Source organism: Rhincodon typus, chromosome 5, assembly GCF_021869965.1.
Source record: "Rhincodon typus isolate 14 chromosome 5, sRhiTyp1.1, whole genome shotgun sequence".
NCBI lineage: Eukaryota > Metazoa > Chordata > Chondrichthyes > Orectolobiformes > Rhincodontidae > Rhincodon > Rhincodon typus.
Window position 1 is genome coordinate 48,859,496 of NC_063336.1, and position 19,074 is coordinate 48,878,569.

The 19,074-nt window shown below is 39.8% G+C and overlaps 1 protein-coding gene across 2 annotated transcripts in view; it reads left to right on the forward strand.

Moving 5' to 3' along the window:
- map3k7 (mitogen-activated protein kinase kinase kinase 7) overlaps positions 1-19,074 on the forward strand; it is a 97,210-nt gene that overhangs the window by 18,338 nt on the left and 59,798 nt on the right. The gene's annotated exons all lie outside the window — the stretch shown is intronic.

The following is a 19,074-nucleotide window of genomic DNA, read 5'->3' on the forward strand; positions in this document are numbered from 1 at the left end:
TTCAAAGATATCTGCAAACTTCACCATGGATAAGGAAAATGACAACAGTTAAACAGTTAAGACTCGAGTTTCAGTCTTGCCACTTGAGTCTAAAACCTTTAAAATGCCATTGTCTTTACCTTCCTGTCTTTACTAAATACTTCTACCTTCTTTATAATCTTATTGTCTATCTTTCTGTATGTGGTTTTTGCATCTTTTTAATATGTGAGTTTAATAGGTAACAAAATGTTATTCTTTTTGACGGAAGAACACCTTTAGTTTGGCTCTCTGTTTTGAGCTAGCTAATTAAATTTAATAGAACTGTGATAGCTGCAAGCTTAAAACAAAATATATTTTGCAACTCACTGAGAGAGTTTTTAAAACACAAACCAAACCCATCAGCCTTCTCAGCTGGTCACAACATAGACCAATGGAGGCTGACCAGGACAGTATTGAAATTATCAAATTTGGAGGTAGCAAGCACATGAATGAATGTTTCAGAAGCAGGTGGTGTACAGATGGACGGCTAAATTACTTAATTATCCGGTATAAACATTTTTATTAAATTCTTGTTAGGCTTAAGGACTATTTACTTTGTTCTACTTTATCTGATCAAACAAAAATGTGAGCATTGGTGGAAAAAAGACAGCTTTTATCTTCAGGACCTGTCACAAGCAAAGTTCCCTCTAAGCTGCACGCAAGGTGCGCCAAGGTTCCCTGCAAGATGATCGGCATCAGCACGCTGACTCTGCCCTGATGTCCCATTTTGGATCTCTCAACTATGCATGGACTTCAGAGACCTGCGCAGCCAGGAAATAAATTTAGAGGCAGTGCTGGTCGCAAGAATGGTTTTCTCTTTAAATTGGCAATCAGCTGTATGAGAAGACTGTGATGATTGGTAGGTCTGTGGATTCTTATTGGTGGAGATGTTGCCATGGAGCGTGCAAACATTAATGATTTATACTTAACTGTCAGGCTTTGTTTACATTTTAAACCAAGCAAGTTGTTGGTCAGAGCTGTGCTATGAGAAATGAACCAGTGAATGGCTGTCATCTCTTTTGTTGAGTTGAAACAAGCTCAGTGTATGCACATGTTCTTTCTGTCTGCGAAAAATAGGATTTGATGTATTAATTTGTATAGCTTCATCGAGGTGCAATTATGTCTCACTGTGAGCCCAGTGGACAATCCTAAATTGGTTGTCAGTGTAATTCTTCAAGCAATCAGGATTGTCCAGCAAATGTTGTTGTCCAACTAAAGAATTACGTCTAATCTTGAGCACTGTTATGAATTTTGCAAGCACTTGCAGACTGGAGTACATGCAAGGTACTGATTGTACCAAATGTAGTACAAATGTTGGTTTTCCTATAGAATTGGTATTCTTGTCAATTGTCCTGATGAGTGCAAGATGAAAAGCTTCAACAAATTCCATGTTCTTTTGGCAGTACTCAAACTATTTCAAAAAAGAACTTTATACAGTGGATTATAACACTAATTTTTCATCTGAAATGTTTGTTTTCAACTCACATCAGAATGAAAGCCCCTTGCTTATGTCAGGTGTAAGAACCCAAGTTAAATTTCTTTGATTAATTTTAACCTCCATTTTAGTGGACAAAACCTGCCAACATAGAATTAACCAGAATTTGACATTAAACTGTCTTAATGGAATGGAAGATTGAGAGGTGATCACAATGAAACCTACAAAATACTTAAAAGAATAGACAGGGTAGCTGTTGCTAAGATGCTCCCTGTGGTTGAACAGTCTAAAACCAGGAGGCACCGTTTTAAAAATCAGGAGAATGCCACTTAGGTCTGAGATTGAGATTTTTTTTTTATTTATGGTAGTGAACCTGTGAAATTCTTTTACAGGCCAATGGAATTTCTGTTGTTTCAGCTGGAGGTTGATAGATTTCTGATTACAGGATTAAGGTGGCGTCAGTAAAGGGCATCGAAATGTTTGATCCATTTGAATGGAAGGGTAGGCTCGATGGATTAAATTGCCTACTCCTGTTCCTGTGATTGGCCTGCCTGTTAATGATCAGTTCACGAAATGGTGCATTGCAACTTCCCATCAAGATTCAATTAAGTAGTTCTGTTACACAACTCCAAAAAGGCAGGCATATGAAATGAGAGAACAGGCTGTACTGTTTTGTGTTCTTCAAGTTAAACCATCTAACCAGTGTTATTTCTGATTGGGAAGCAATTCGTACCCACGTAGTTGGAAGATTTATTTCTCTCTTAAACTTATCTGACAAGAAATACACTCTTTAATTCTGTGATCAACAAAAAGTATTAGTTTTGAATTAAATTTTTTTGTAGTTTCACTGGTTAGATTAAAGTCTAACAGATAATGCGCTATGAACCAATTCATTACTTGCATTTACTATGGACTTTAATACCGCAGTCGTCTCTCTTCACCAATGAGGTGTGACATACCATGATGATAGTTGTGTAGGCTGGTTGTCAGATGTATCTAGTGATCTCATGGTGACACTGTGTGGTGAACTATTGTTAACTTTAGAATGTTGGACTTATTTGGCTCTGTGCTTGCGTTATCTTCATTAGTTCTTTTTTCCTGTATTGTAATAGCTATTTCTATAAGGTGTAGAAACAAATCCGAGAAGACAACTCTCCAAGCAATCTTGCTATAAATCCTTAAACCACTCACCATTACAAATTCTTAAATGTGAAGAAGCGCTTTTTTTCCCCGGGTTAAATGTTTATATTTCCTATTTTAAAAGTTAATCATGAGAATTCTTATTATTGAGAATTTTCCCTGCAGACAAATGGATCGCATGCAGGTGATAAACAACATAAACATGTCATGATCTGTGCCTCTTTTTCCTTTGGTGTTGAGTGTATGAGCAAAAAACAGCCATTTATAAGTTGTTGAGGAATATTCTGGTTCATTATCCTTTTAGGACTTTAGATGTTACTCTTGTGATTCTAAACCATACGTTTAGCCATTTTCTACACACAGCTTTTGAAAACATATCATTGTAAAAAGATTTGTTCAAGATGTGTGGAGAATACATTTTGGTTTCATTTTTTTATTGTTGACAGTTTCTTTCCAAGTCACCACCTAGTGAATAGAAAGCTAAATATTATTGGCATATTTAATGAGCTATGTGGTTTTATACCTTTCTCTTTATCAACAACCAGCAATTTTATTTCTTCTAGAATTATTTAATAGATTATAATTGCTCTCTGTAGGGTGAATTTATTTAACAATCAACTATCTTGAACCAAAATTAATTTTTGTTTCAAAGTTTATTATTCACAATTCATTGCAGAAATTCACCAAGTCTCCTTAGCACCTTCCAAGCCCACAACTACTACCAGCTAAAGAGAAGGGCAGCAAACACCACCTCCTGCAATTTCCCTTCCAAACCATTCACCATCCTGACTTGGAAATATATCAGCATTCCTCCAGTGTTCCTGGGTCAAAATCCTAGAATTCCTTCACCAATGACATTGTGGTCTCCCTACAGCACATGGACTGCAGCAGTTCAAGAAGGCAGTTCACTTTCTCAAGCGCAACTTGAGAGGGGCAATAAATGCTGGCCCAGCTAGCAATGCCCACGTCCCATAAGTAATTTAAAAAAAACTCTTCACCCAATGTAAAATAGCTGAGTTCTGAAATGCCTAAATTGTTCAGGTCCTCACCACTTTCATAAAGTTCCGCATTCTTTCTGTTTATAAACATTCTCCAGTCTCTCTTACACAGTTGATATTTCTTCCCTAAGTTAACACATAACTAAAGCAACATTGAGATTTCTGTGATATTAATAGCACTGACTCCATGCAAAGTGAGTTGTAATTGGCATAGATTTTGTTGCATGGCAGGGATCTGTTCTTTTTGTGTATGGACCTCAAAGGCCTTTGACAATGTAGAAAGTTTACACTTCAGAAACCATTATCTAAGGTTAACTTCCTGAAGATCAGTTGCAATATGACATTTTTGTGAAATTAACCATTCAGTATCATTTTTGATGAGTTAATGTTCATATACTGAAACCACTGGAAAGGATTTCAGAGTTTGAATTAATTAATTAATGATTGTATTGTCATGTATATTTTACAGTGAGAAATACAATAAAATGCAATGAAAAGCTTTCAAACATCTGTGTGTAACACTATAAATAGTGGGCATTTGAACACTGGTCTCAAAGTACATAGATAAATTTGTTGACCTATCACGGTCAGAAGAAAATTTGAGGATCAACACCAAAGCTGATCCACAGAACCATTATTAATAGAATCCAGTTAAAGCAGTAATTTACATTGATTGCCCTGATAATGGCATCCTTGCACCATCTAATTTCAAGTTGATGCCCATAAACATAATAAATATAGCCTGTATATATTTTTGGATAGAGTTGATGTTATGTTGCAAATCAAGCTGAATTGTAGGTCTTTAAAACACAGTTATTTTTGAATAGTCATGAGATTAGACCTTTAAATTGTTAAAAAGCAGAGGCAACTGTTGAAATGTAAATTGGACATCTTTTAGGAGCAAATTAATACTACAGACAATTATAAGAGAATTTGTCAAAAAATGAAACTGGAAAATTTAGCTGATGGGCCAAATGACCATCTGCGCCACAACCCTTATGATACTTACTTGGAAATCAATAACTGTCATACATGTTAAAGCTGCTGGCAGGTCTTTTGCTTAAACAGAAATTTGTGAATTTTCCCAACTGGGGTCTCACCAAATGTGAAACATTAACATAGGGCCACAGCAAAAAAAAATGTTGGGAAGTAACATTCCAGATTACAGTACATCCAATGAAGTGCAGTCAACAGTTTACTAAACAATCCCAAAAGGCAGAATTGAGATCAATTATAAGTTAATAATATTTTGTTTTGATTTAAGGAGATTTTGGCCAAATTACCAGGAGAGCTCCCAGACTGTCTTCAGAAATTCCATGAATCCTTTTATGTTTGCTTGAACTACCAAAGCAGAAGTGGCCTCTGTTTAATGTCTGAAAGGAACACGGCACCTCTAAGAGCACTTCCACTGAAGTGTTACCCTAGATTGTGCTCAAAGTTCTGAAGTGAAGAATCAACTTTCAATCTTTGACTGAGAAGTAAGAGTCATACTAATTAAGCCAAATTAATACAAGGAACACAAAAACGGGGGACTAAGTCCTGAGAATCTTTGTTGAAATTGATGGATTATGACTTGATAACATTAACAGTGATAGGTTTCAATATCATCTGTGCTGTTGTGTATCTTGTTTGATTAATTTGCAACAATTGTTTAACAATTTTAAAATTTAATCTTTCTACATAGAATACCTGTTTCTCTCTTCACTGACTACTTCAACTAGATAGTTTGACCAGCTATTGACTACCTTGCTTGGGAATATTTTTTGGGGTCAGCATAGCTGCAAATGGCCTTCTGAGCGATGGAAGGTCAGAAATAAGATGTTTAGAAAAGCTGATATTCTAGCCTGAGGCCTACAATACTTCAGGATACTGATGATATACTTGACTAGCCTATTTATTGGATTTGATTTGTGTCAAATTTCACCAAAGGTCTCTGGGCTTAGGCAAGTGGGTCCTGCTTCAATGAATATGTGAGGAAAACCTTGTTCTTGGAGTGGTCCAATATTTGAAATTCTTGTGTCTATAATAAAGGAAATTGGAGCAGCCCTTCTGACTTTGCTATGCAAAGATCATGGCTAATCTATTTCATCACCTTTTACCTGCACAATCTCAGATTTCCAAATAGTAAAACATCAAGGAATTTAATCAGAACATATTCTGGAACCCTACTGTCAACCAAGGAAAACATCCTTTCTACATCTATGCTGTCTATCCCTGTAAGAATTTTGAATCAGTCTGTCCCTATTCTTTTAAACTCCAGGGAATATAGCCTCTGTCTGTTTAATCTTTGTTTGTAGGATAATTGCTCCGTCCTCGAAACTAAGTTTGTGGACGTTTTGTGCTCCTTCAATGGGAAGTATATCCTGCTTTCAAGTAAGGAGACCAGAAGTGCAAAGAACCTACTTATGTCATTTTATATATTTGCAATAGGATGTCCTTACTCCTATACTCAAATCCTTTTGCAATAAAAGCAATGTTACAATTGCCTTTTTAATTGCTTGTTGCACCTGCAAGTTGACTTAAATTGACTAATGTGCAGGGATATCCCAAATGCTTTTGAAGCTCAACACTTGTTAATCTCTTGCAGTTTAAGAAATGTTCTATTTCTGTTTTTCCGACCAAAATGGATAACCTCTCAATTCTCTGCATTTTATTCCATCTGCCAGATTTTTGCTCACCTACTTAGCGTCTCTAAATTCACTTGGTGATTTTTGCATTCTCCTTGCAACTCCCAGTACCACTTAATTTCTGTCATATGCAAAGTTGGAAATATTGTACTTTCTAGATTCAAATCATTTAATGATGGGTTTCAGCACATGACTGACCCCCCAAAAATATAATTAATAAGCAAATTGAAAGAATACTTTGTAGCTGTGGATGGAGAAAAATAGACAGCTATTTTTTAAGTGCACATTCTAGACTAGTAGAAGTTAAGAGCTATTTTCATTGTGAAATTATGAAAATCTGATCTGATGCTTATTTTAATGGATGTTCGTCCGCACCCTGTTCTTTAGCCTAAGTGTCAAGATAGACATTGTTCCAAGGCAACATGCATGTTTCTGTCTGTTTTGATGATAATAAAGTGCTGATACATTTTGTTTCAGGCCTTTAATTTTGTCACTTTGTAACAGAGAGGTTTGTGTGGATTCCAGTAATTAGATATCCCTAAGTAAGAGGTACAGAAGGATGAACAGAAGAGTTATGAACAGGAGTAGGCCAATCGGCCCCTCACCTTTTCTCCAATTCAGCAATGTCATGTCCGATCAGTTACTCCACGTTCTTGCCGATCCCAAGAAACTTTCAGCCCTTGTCAAGAATCTACCTATTTCTGTCATTAAAAACATTTCATAGACTAATTCCACCTTTTCAAGGAAAAATTCCAAAGACAGGTGAACCTCTGAGATAAGCTTTTGTCCTTATCTTTGTCTTAATTGGGTGAGCCCATATCTTCAAACAGTGACCTCTAATTCTAGACATTCTCGCAAGAGGAAATGCCTTTCCTATATACACCCACCAGGATCTTATTTCAATTAAGTCACCTCTTATTTATTCTTGTAAATTCCAGCTGATTACATGTCTGCATAACCTTTTCTCATGAGACAAGCAAACCATTCAGAGCATTAGTTTCATGATCATCCTCCAAACTGCTTCCAACACATCTACATCCTTATTTAAAAAAGGGGACCAGTACTGTGCACAATATTACAGATGTGGTCTTGCAAATGTGTATAACAGAAACATAAAGATCAGACTCTTGAATTCAATTCCCCATGCAATAAATTATAGCATTCTATTATCTTTCCTGATTGCTTGCTGTACCTGTAGACTAACCTTTTGCAATTTAATGCAGTAGGACATCCATGTTCCCCTGCAACTCTGATTTCTTTTTAATTGCCAAAATGAGCAATTTCATATTTTTCACACTTCATCTGTGTGACCGGGACCCCAGAATCTCTTAAAGGAGTTCACTAGCAGAAAACTGCCTAAATTTTGTTCCCCTTTAGAAATCCATACTGACTGTTTCTAATCAATTCATGTTTATCCATGTGTAAAATTCTGTCTGGAATATTTGCTCTTGAAACTTCTCCAGCACTGAATTTAACCTGACTGAATCGTAATTGTTGGGTTTATTCTTGCACCTCCTTTTGGAAAAGGATGTGATGTTTGCTGTTCTCTGAAACCTCTCCTGAATCTAGAAAAGTCTAAGAGATTATGGCCAATGAACTTGCAATTTCAGCCCTACCTGTTTCGGTATCGTTGGATGTATTTTAAGTATCCAACACTTCCCTTTATTTTTGAACTCTTCCAGTAACAGAATTTCTACCTCTTACCATGGCCTGGGTAGCATCCACTTCCTTGGAAAAGACAACTGCAAAATATTAATTCAATTTCCTATGCCGCATGCTATCAATTCCCTTTTTGGCCCCAAACTAATGCTGTTCCTCTTACCGTCCTTTTACTATTAATTTGCATGTAGATGGCTTTGGGCTTCCCTTTCATGTCGGTTGACCGTCTCCTCCTAATTCCTCATTGATTTTCCTATATGATTTTTCACCTCCCTTCTGAATGTTCTGTATTCCTCTTAGCTCACAATTGTATTTTATACCCGACACCAGTCATAAAGTCTTTATCTTAATTTCTGTGCCCTTTTTCATCCAGAGAGCTCTGGATTTGTTTGCCTTGTCTTTCCCTTTTGAGGGGATGTACCTTGAGTGTGCTGAGCATTTCTTTTTTGAAGGTGAACACACAGAAAGCGAATGGCCTGGATGGAGTCCCCGGCTGTGCACTCGGATCCTGTGTGGACCAGCTGGCAGGAGTATTCGCTGACATCTTTAACCTCTCCTTACTACAATGTGAAGTCCCCATCTGCTTCAAGACGACTACCATCATCCTGGTGCCAAAGAAAAATCGTGCCTCAATGACTACTGCCCGGTGGTTCTGACCTCCATAACTATGAAGTGCTTTGAGAGGTTAGTCATGGCTCGCATCAGCTACAGCTACCACATTGCCTTGATCCTTTGCCATTTGCCCAGCGGCACATCAGGCCCATTGCAGATGCCATCTCCCTGGCCCTACACTCATCCCTGGGACATCTGGATAACAAGGTTTCCTACGCCAGGCTCCTATTTATTGAATACAGTTCCGCTTTCAACACTAATTCCAAACAAACTCATCTCTAAACTCCTAGACCTAGGTCTTGGCTTCCCTCTCTGTAACTGGACCCATAAACTACAATCCATAAGAATTGACGCGGCGTGGCATGGCAGCTCAGTGATTAGCACTGCTGCCTCACAGCGCCAGGCCACTGGGTTCAATTCCAGCCTCAGGCAACTCTGTGTGGGGTTTGCACATTCTCCCTGTGTCTGCATGGGTTTCCTCCAGGTGCTCCATTTTCCTCCCACAGTCCAAAGATGTGCAGGCTAGGTGGATTGGCCATGTTAAATTGCTTCATACTGTCTAGGGATGTGTAGGTTAGGTGGATTAGCTGTGGGAAAAGCAGAGTTACATGGATAGGGTATGGGGGGTGGGGAGGTGAGTCTGTGGAGAATGGTCTTCAGAGAGTCAGTGTGGACTTATTAGGCTGAATGGCCTATATACAAAAATGCAACGACACCTCCTCCACCATACTTCTCAACAATGGTGCCCCACAAGGCTGCATACTCAGCCCCCTATTATACTCCGGACTCTGTGGCCAAATTCTGCCCCAACTCCATTTACAAGTCTGCTGATGACACTGCCATTTTAGGTCGGATCTCAAACAACCATGAGATAATTCAGGAAAGAGGTTGAGTGCTTAGAGGCACGGAGTAAAGACAACAATCTCTCCATCAACACCAGCAAAATGAAGGAGCTGGTCATTGACTTCAGGAAGCAGAGTGGAGGGCACCTGTCTGCATCAACATGCTGAGGTGAAGATGATTGAGAGTATAAAGTTCCTGGGAGTGATGATCATCAACAAACTGTCCTGGTTCACCCACCTTGACGCAACGGTCAAGAAAGCACAATAATGTCCCTACTTCCTCAGGAGGCTGAAGAAATTTGGCATGTCCACAAGGACTCTTACCAATTTCTATAGATGTGCCATAGAAATCATCCTACCTGGATACATCACAGCACGGTATGGCAGCTGCTGTTTCCAAGACCTCAAGAAACTACGGACAATCGCAAACACAGCCCAGCCCATCACGAAAGCCAACCTTCCATCCATTGACTCCAACTATACTTCCCGCTGCCTCAGGAAAGTAACCAACATAATCAAAGACCCTTTCCGCCCTCTTTCATCAGACAGAAGGTATAAAAGTTTGAATCCAAGTACAAATAGATTCAAGAATAGCTTCTTCCCTGCAGTTATCAGACTTTTGAACAGACCTCTCAAATGTTAATTCTGATCTCTTTCTCTGCAGCAGTAACACTGGATCCGGCACTCTGTTCTGCTACCCTGATGCACTTTGTATGGTACAGTCTGTTTGCATAGCACTCAAAACAACATTCTTCACTGTATCTCATGTTACAACGATAAATTAATCAATCAATCAAGGTAGCCCATTCTTCATTGCCAACCTTTTGTCCAGTCCATCCAGTTGAGCTCTTTTTTTTTGGCCCATTGATGTTGGCTTTCAGCAGTTCTTACTCTGGTTTGCTTATTGCCCTTTTTATCATCATTCTAAACAATACTATAATAATCACTCATAGTAAGAACTGCCGATGCTGGAGTCAGAGATAACACAGTGCGGAACTCTCTTCATTGTATTCCCACTGACACTTGATGTACTTGGTCCACTTCATTTGCAAGAACCATATCCAACATGCAGTCTCTCTCGTTGAACTGGATACAGACTTCTGTAGAAAATGTTTTTGAACACCATCTTTAAACTTGTACCCCATCACCCCTTTACACAGTACACTGCCTGAATCTGCATTTAGATTAATTGAAGCCCCTGATTATAACCACTCTATCATGTTTGTGTGTCTCTGTAATTTTCCAGCAGATCTGTTCCTCTGCTGTCTTCCCACTAGGTGGTCCATAGACTACGTTGACAAATATAGTTGAACCTTTTGTTGTTACTTAGTTCTAACCAAATTGATTCTGTCCTCAATTCCTCCTGAGGCATCCTTTTTCTCCATTATTGTCATGCTCTCCTTAATCAATACCACCACCCCTCCTCCTCCTTTCCTATCTTTTCTAAGCACCTTGTAACCAGGAATATTTAACACCAAGTGTTGCCTTTTCTCAAGCCAGGTCTCATTACCACAACAGCATATTTCAACATGGCAAACCACATCTGTTACTCCCCAGTCTTTCTTACTATACTTCATGTGTTCGCACATGTAAATGAGCCTTGATTTTGACTTTATTACTTTCTCTCTTATTCTTATTTCACCTCTGTACTTTCTAATCTCCATGCTAGTGCTATCTGTCTTGACAAGTGTTTTGTGCAGCCTGGTGTTCATTCCCAGTATCTCTGTCTTGTTTTCACACTCCTACTATCTTAGTTCAAAGCCCTCCCAACTGAATTCCTTGGGGAGTAGTATGTTAACAACACTAGCAAAGCACTCCATATGGAGCTTCAGTCCCAGCTTGTTACAGTTGCGACTGAGTTTATACAGATGCCAGCTTCCCCATTTGTAGCATCTGCACCATCTTTCCATTCGCACATTAGTCTGTCTTATTGTCTTTTTTCTGTATTTACATGCTCATGGCATTGTGAGTTATGTTGGAGATTACAAATTTTGGGGTCTTGCTGCTGTTCAACTTCAGCCCCTAAAGTCTGAACACAGACTTTGTGACCACGTGAGTGAACAGAAAGATGTCACTATGTAAATAGCTAGCATCGTAAATAAACTTCAAGACATCTGTTTCAGCAAGAATCCGACGCTGGTGTATATTGTGCAGATCAACACATACAAACTACAAAGGGCTTCAGATTTCATGTGGCAAATAGCAGTATCTTTCTTCACCACTCCACACCAACGTCGCCACAGTACTGTTTTCACATGTCAGACGAGATCATGTGGTATACTGGGCTTGAATCAAAAGTTTCATCTTTTAGATGCAAGCACCACAACCAGGACTAATCTGACTCTGAATATGCCACAATTGATACGCAGTTTAGACCTAGGAGGATGAATGTTACTTTTTTTTGATAAATCCAAGTTTTGGAGGGTTTGTTGCAGGGGGCCTAGTGAGTTCTCTTGCTGTTTTGCCAAACTGTGCTCCTTAATACCCACCGTGCCTATCTGGCATCGATCTCATCTGATTTCCGTCCATCTCACCATACGCCATTCAACTGTCTACTCAGTAGATATCTCTCCAAACAATTACATCCCTTGCACCAGTACCACCTTTGAAAGTCAGTGGTGCACTTGGGCAAGCACTTTTGGCCCAGACATGCCCTACACGGTTACCAACATTTGGCCAGAACATGACAGATGGGGAAATCAACATCCTGCTGTACAGGAAGGGTTGTGTTTTCATGGAATCATAGAATCCCAACAGTGTGGAAGCAGGCCATTTTGGCCCATCGAGTACACAGAACCCTCCGAAGAGCATCCTACCCAGATCCACCCCATCCCTAGGACCCTGCATTTCCCATGATCAGTCCACCTAACCTACACATCTTTTGGACTGTGGGAGGAAACCGGGGGTGTGGTGGTGGGGGTGCCGGTGGAAGAGACCCACGTAGACGCAGGGAGAACATGCAAACTCCATACAGACAGTTGCCCAAGAGTAGGATCGAACCCGAGTCCCTGGTGCAGTGAGGCAAGAATGCTAGCCAGTGTGCCACCTGACATGGTACCACAGTGGGACTACTTCCATAGGACAAACAGTGGACACCAAACCATGCCAGCCTGGTCCACGTTTGTCACCCAAGTTAAAAGCAGCTTTAGCTGTTTAGAGGAATGCTCAGCACCATCAGAAGAAGATCACCGTTCTCCTTCATTCTGATAGGGTAAGTGCCACCATCTCCTTTCCTATACCTCATACACTCTCACTCTATCTCTGCTTCTGTACCCACCCGCCACCAGGGTTCAGACTCTAGCCACTCACTGTTGCCTGCATCGTCTTCCTTCACTCCCTCTAATCCATCCAAACTCACGACAACATTAACACTGCATGCGCTGTACACTGCCTACTTTGAGTAACTAGGGTCAACCCCACCTGCACAAAAAGTAATAGCTGTGCCACTCAATTCCATCTCCTATAAGGAAAACCAATCCCTACTTGCCTCAAAAGGGTGGAAAGAGCCAAGATGGGTGGTGGCCTGCCTGACATTCGACCCCCTTGTGTGGAAAGGGCTGTGAGCAGGCCCTGAACTCGTGTCAGAGGGTGCACTTGACTTATTATGCTGGTAATCCCTGAGAGAGGCTATTTCTATTAACTCATCTGAGGCCTGCTGACAACTCTAGACAAACTCCCTGGCTTTGTATATATGTCAAAAGGCCAGGCAAAATGTTAGTAATCTGAACCTTGCACTTCTGGCTAAGGGTGCAAAGAACAAAAAGAAGAGACAAAGCAACACAAGGTAGGGATGCTGTAAGCATCCAGGTAAGCTCGGAGTGCGTGAGATGTATGAGAGAGAGAGCAAAGCTCCCTGAGATATACAGCCTGGTCTGGTCCATGAGCTGGGTGCATGTCCCTGTGTGCACCGTGTCATAGAATCCCCATAGTGTGGAAACAGGCCATTCAGCCCAACAAGTCCACACCGACCCTCCGAAGAGCATCCCTCCCAGCCCTTGTTTCAGTATTACCATGGTAGTTGCATTGCAGAAGTATCCTTTAAGTGCACTATGATGGTTCTCAGGCTGGCAAATAATGGTTGCCGGCATCCGTGAAAGTGGAGTCCGTTTGGTTGATGTCCATGAACTATGCTCTGAGATGTTGATACCCAGTTTCTAACATTCAGGTCATTTGGAGCAACCAGCAAGCTGAATCCACCCGGTGCCCTATCTGGTTTCCATGTCAAGTTTTCCTGACATCGAGCTTGTCTGGTGAGCTTGGTAAAATTGGCAGCTGCTTATTAATAAAGCAATCTGGGCTGTCAACATGGCGTTTAACAAGCAATAATCCCCATCTCTTCTGTCTAGCGAGAATCTTAGCAAAATGCATGTGAAAAGCATAAAAGGTTACGCAAGTTGTACCAATGTTGAGATGTGCCTCACCGCACTTGTTGCCTGATTCTTCCACACATCTCATCATTGTCTATGTCATTCAGGCCTGCATAATATTTTACCCAACATTTTAGCCACCGGCGCTCATAAAATTGCCATGATCTAATTATTTTACCACATCATTGAGTGCACTTCTAATGCTGAAATTGAATAATTGCCCTGCCAGCAATCAAACCTTTGCCAGATTTTTGTAACAGTAATGACAGAAAACTGTCAATATTTGCTGCATTATTCCTTTGAAAGCAAGCTCTGAGACTGAACAACTGCAGCTAGAGCTAAAATCCAGAGGTTACCATCAGTAATTGTATTTAAGCCCCTGCAGAGAGCAATCAATTAAAAATTACTGACCTGATGAGACCTTGACCTTCTACACTGTTCACTGCGCTGTGGAAAACCCTTAACAAAAACATTGAGCTGTAATCAGGTTTAATGATGTTAATAATTACTACAGAGAAATCTCTCTGGTCCTAAAAAAATTAGTTTTATACTTGCTAAATGTCACATTTCTCCCTTTTGATTAACTCTACAAATTTTAAAATATGGTTTGTTGATATTTCAGGGTCTGTTTTTTCCATTGTATATGTACCAATCATTATTTTGCTCTCTGCAGGGTCTTAAATTAAAAATGAAGGTTAGTCAGTGCATTCCAATCCCTGATTTGTTTGTGAGAATGTGTTAAGACTTGACCACCTCTTTTCCGAGCTTGATGACATGACTGCTAGTGGAAACCAGGAGAGCTACTTGATTTGCACGTTTTACAGAAATTGCTGAGGTGGTAAATAGTGAGGAGGATATCCTTAGACTACAAGAGGACACAGGCAGGTCAGTGGGAAATAGAATTCAATTCAGTTAAACATGAGGTGATGCACTTGGGAAGGACAGACGAGACAATGGAATATACAACGAATGGTAGGATCCTGCTAAGTGCCAGGGATCACACAGACTTTCGTGTGCATATACGCTAGCCACTTAAGCTATCAGGACAAGTGAATAAAGTGGTTAAGAGGACGTATTGCATTTATTAGTTGAGGCCCAGAGTTTTAAGAGCTGGGAGTTTGTGCTGATACTGTATTAAATGCTGGTTAGGGCACAGCTAGAGTATTGTGTGCAGTTCTGGAATCCACATTATAAGAGATGTGATAACACTGAAGAGGGTGCAGTGGAGATTTACCAGGCTGTTACTTGGGCTGGAGCTTTAGGAAGAAATTAGAAAGTCGGGGACAAAAACAGAAGTTGCTGGAAAAACTCAGCAAGCCTGACAGCATCTGTGAAGAAAAAGAATCAGAGTTCATGTTTCCCTTTAAAGCAGAGGAAATTGAGAGGTGTCTTGACTGAGGTGTATAAAATTCTGAGGAGCATAGATAGCATAGACAGAGAAAAAACTTTTCCCTTTGATGGAGGGATCAATGACCAGGAGGCATTGATTTAAGATAAGGGGCAGAAGGTTTAGAAGTCACATGAAGAAAACTTTTTCACCCAGAGGGTGGTGGGAACCTGGAACCCTCTGTTTGTTAGGATGGTAGAGGCAGAAACACTCTTAATATTTAAGAATTATTTAAGATATACAAGTCTTTGGGCTAAGTGCTGGAACATGGGATTAGAATGGTTAGGTAGTGCATGTGGAACAAATGGTGTTTGAAGGGTTGGAAGAATGGGTTGTTTTAAGGTTTGGGTGCTGCATCTGATGCCTAAACTTTGCCTCTATACACTCTACTTTGTGTTCGATTCCATCCTGAATGAACTTTTTCTGTTCTTTTCTGCCACAAGCCAGGAGTTCTTGTGAGTTATGTGAGAATGTGTTCTGAGATGCTTTAAGGGCATCCCTAAAATGTTTCAAAGTCTTCAGTACTGACTGAGTCCCAAGTGGAGTAATTGCTTCAGGAGGATGGTGTCAGGCATATGAACCTGCCTGATTGAGCTGCTTTTGAGTGCCTCAAACCTAGACAGTTTTTTGGTTTGGGAAAGAATGTTACTGTTGGACCAGGTTTCTTACCACTGGATTTAGAGGATCTTGCAAAGGCATCATCAGTTCTACGTCTTCATTGCTTTGGGTTTTTGCTTTAGGATGCTCAAGCGTTTGGGAGTACCGGGATCAAAACTGTCCAATAAAACCATGACCTTAGACTCAGAATTCATGTCCTGGTCCTCCATTAATCGTCAAACCCATTATGCTATATTGGCTTATATGTTAAATATTTGGAGAAGAAATAAAGTTCTTCTGACTTGGGTAAGAACCCTGTTCCCACATAATAAGTGGAAAATGAGTTGAGAAGACAGCAGTTAAGCTACAACACTTCACTCAAATAAAATTTGTTTGTGAGCAGATTTCTGCCAGATGGAGCTTAACTATTGAAGAAAAGATAACAAACTACAGTTTACATTTTCGAGATTATTTTGCATTGATAAACTTTGGAAGAAGAATAAGATTAGAGAGATGAAGTAATTTTCCTAATTATCATTATTTCTTCTTAAGTCACCTGTCCTCTAGTGTTAATGATAACCTTCATTTTTCAGCATTTAGTGTTTTCATAAGAGTATAAAACCTTTAATGACTGCATTAGGTACAATCTGAATTTCCTTATTTGAGACTATCATTAATCAATATTGTGCAATAGATTTCTAAATTAGAGAAGGACCAGTTCCTTGTTTTGAGATCCCTATCTTTCTCACTTCTTGCTTTCATAAATCTTTACTAAGGCATTTCAGTATTAAATGCCAGAACTGTTTCCAGAACTTCCGAGAGCAGCTGATTTGTTTTAAAGAATAAACTGTTTCATTGTCTTTCTCTTGTCATTATTGGTTACGGTGTTCATTAAATTTGTTTTGAACTCTTGTATATGAAGAATGGTATCCTAGCAACTGAAATTTTAAGCAATGTGTTATTAACGCTGTGGTGGTATATGAGTACAGTCAACACCTAAGTGACAGAAATTTCTGGGCAACTGTAAAATGGCACATGTAACCAAAGCACCGACAGCAATCCCCTGAAACTGGATTAACTACAGTTTGGGTATCCACAACACCTGAGCTCTGAACACAACTGACCTGAAAACTGAAGGTCTTTTCAGTAATGGACCTGTAAGCATGCTGAGTTCGGGCCCTTTAGTGGGGGGAAAAAAATGCTTTTAGTCCAAATGGACCTAATAAAAAGGAAGCTTTTTTTTTAAAACCATAGGCCCGAACTCAGCGTTTCTACAAGCCTGTTCAGGCCTTTTGGGGGACAAAAAGCTTCACTTTTGGGTCCATTCACGTTAAGCAAGGACTTTTTTCCAAAGGGCCTGATGGGCCCAAATTGACTATAGTGGACCTAAAAACAGAAAATATCCTTTATCTGAAAACCTGTTGGTCCCTAAGGTTTTCAGATATAGGATTCCCAACCACGTTTAATGTATACAGTAAAAAGTGAAAACACCTTTTTTTGTATGTATTTTTGATCATCTTAATCCATTTGCTCTTGTACATGAGGAACTGATTGTAAAAATATAACCAACCAAGCCATTGTCATAACTACCATGATTTCATATGATTTAATCCATTCTTTAGAATTTCCAAATTCCACTTTACTGAAAGCACATTTAAATTGTGAGAGACCTATATGCTACAATTTGGTTTCTAAGATGCACATCTTGCAGTAACTGCCATTTGAAAATCTTCCTGGATATTCTCTTCATTTCAGTATAAAATAGCATGAATTTATTTTTTCATTAAATTAGTAACAAATGGGCTGAACTGAGAATAGAACACAGAATAATACAGCACAGCCCTTTGGCCCAACATGTCTGTGCTGACCATGATGCTATTCTAAACTAATCCCATCTACCTGCACGTGGTCCATTTCCCTCAATTCCCTGCCTGTTCATGTGTCTGTCTAAGTGCCTCTTAAACATCGCTAGCATCTCTGTTTCTACCACCTCCCCTGGCAGTGTGTTCCAGGCACCTACCACCCTCTGTGGTCTTTTTTTAAAAAGAAAGTCCTCACACATCTCCTTTAAACTTTTTACCTCACACCTTATGCCTATGTTGTCTAGTATTTGACATTTCCATGCTGGCAAAAAGATTTCGACTATTCACCCTATCCATGTCTCTCAAAAATCTTATATACTTCTATCAGTTTGCATCTCAGCCTCCGACACTCGAGTGAAAACGATCCAAGTTTGTTGCTCGTACACTCCAATCCAAGCAAGATTCTGATAAACTTCTTCTCTACAGCCTCCACATCCTTCCTGTGGCATAGTGACCAGAACTGCACACAGTACTCGAAATGTAGCCTAACTAAAGTTTTATACAGCTGTAACATGACTTGTCAACTTTTATACTCCCTTCCCAAACTGATGAAGGCAAACATGGTGTATGCCTCCTTGTCCATTTGTGTTGCTACTTTCATGAACTTCCACCCCAAGAGCCCTCTGTATATCAATGCTCCTAAAAGTCCTATTATTCACTGTATACTTTCTTCTTACATTTGACCTTCCAAATGCATTATCTCACACTTGTCCAGATTAAACTCCATCTGCCAATTCTCTACCCAACATTCCAACTGGTCTATATCCTGCTGCATCCTTTGATAATCTTCTTCACTATCCACAACTCTAACAATTTTTCATGTCATCTGCAAACTTACTAATCAAACTGCATAAATTTTCATCCAAATAATATACGTATACTACAGACAAAAGTCCTAGCACTGATCCTTGTGGAACACCACTGGTCACTGACCTCTACATAGAAAAATATTCCTGCACAACTGCACTCTGTCTTCTATTACCAAGCGACCAAGCCAATTTGTGTCCAATTTGCCAACTTCCCCCTGGATGCGATGTGACTTAATTTTCTGGACCAGCCTACCATGGGGGACCTTGTCACATACTTTACTAAAATCCATTTAGACAATATCCACTGCCCTACCCTCGTCAATCATCTTTGTTACTTCCTCAAAAAACATAATTATCTTTTGTGAAACAAGACATCCCCTACATAAAGCCATGCTGACTATCTCTAATAAGTCCGTTCCTCTTCAAATATGAGTAAATCATGTGCTTAAGAATCTTTTCTAATAATTTCCCTATCACTGATGTAAGGCTCACCAGCCTATAATTTCTTGGATTTTCTCTGTTGCCCACCTTAAACAAAAGAACAACATTGGCTATTCTCCAGTTTTCCAGGACCCCTCCTGTTGCTAAAGAGGATGCAAAGATCTCTGTCAAAGTCCCAGCACTGTCCTCCCTTGCCTCTTTCAGTATCCTGGGTTAGATCCCATCAGACTCTGGGGACTTATCTATCTTAAAGTTTTTCAAGACACCCAACATGATCTCC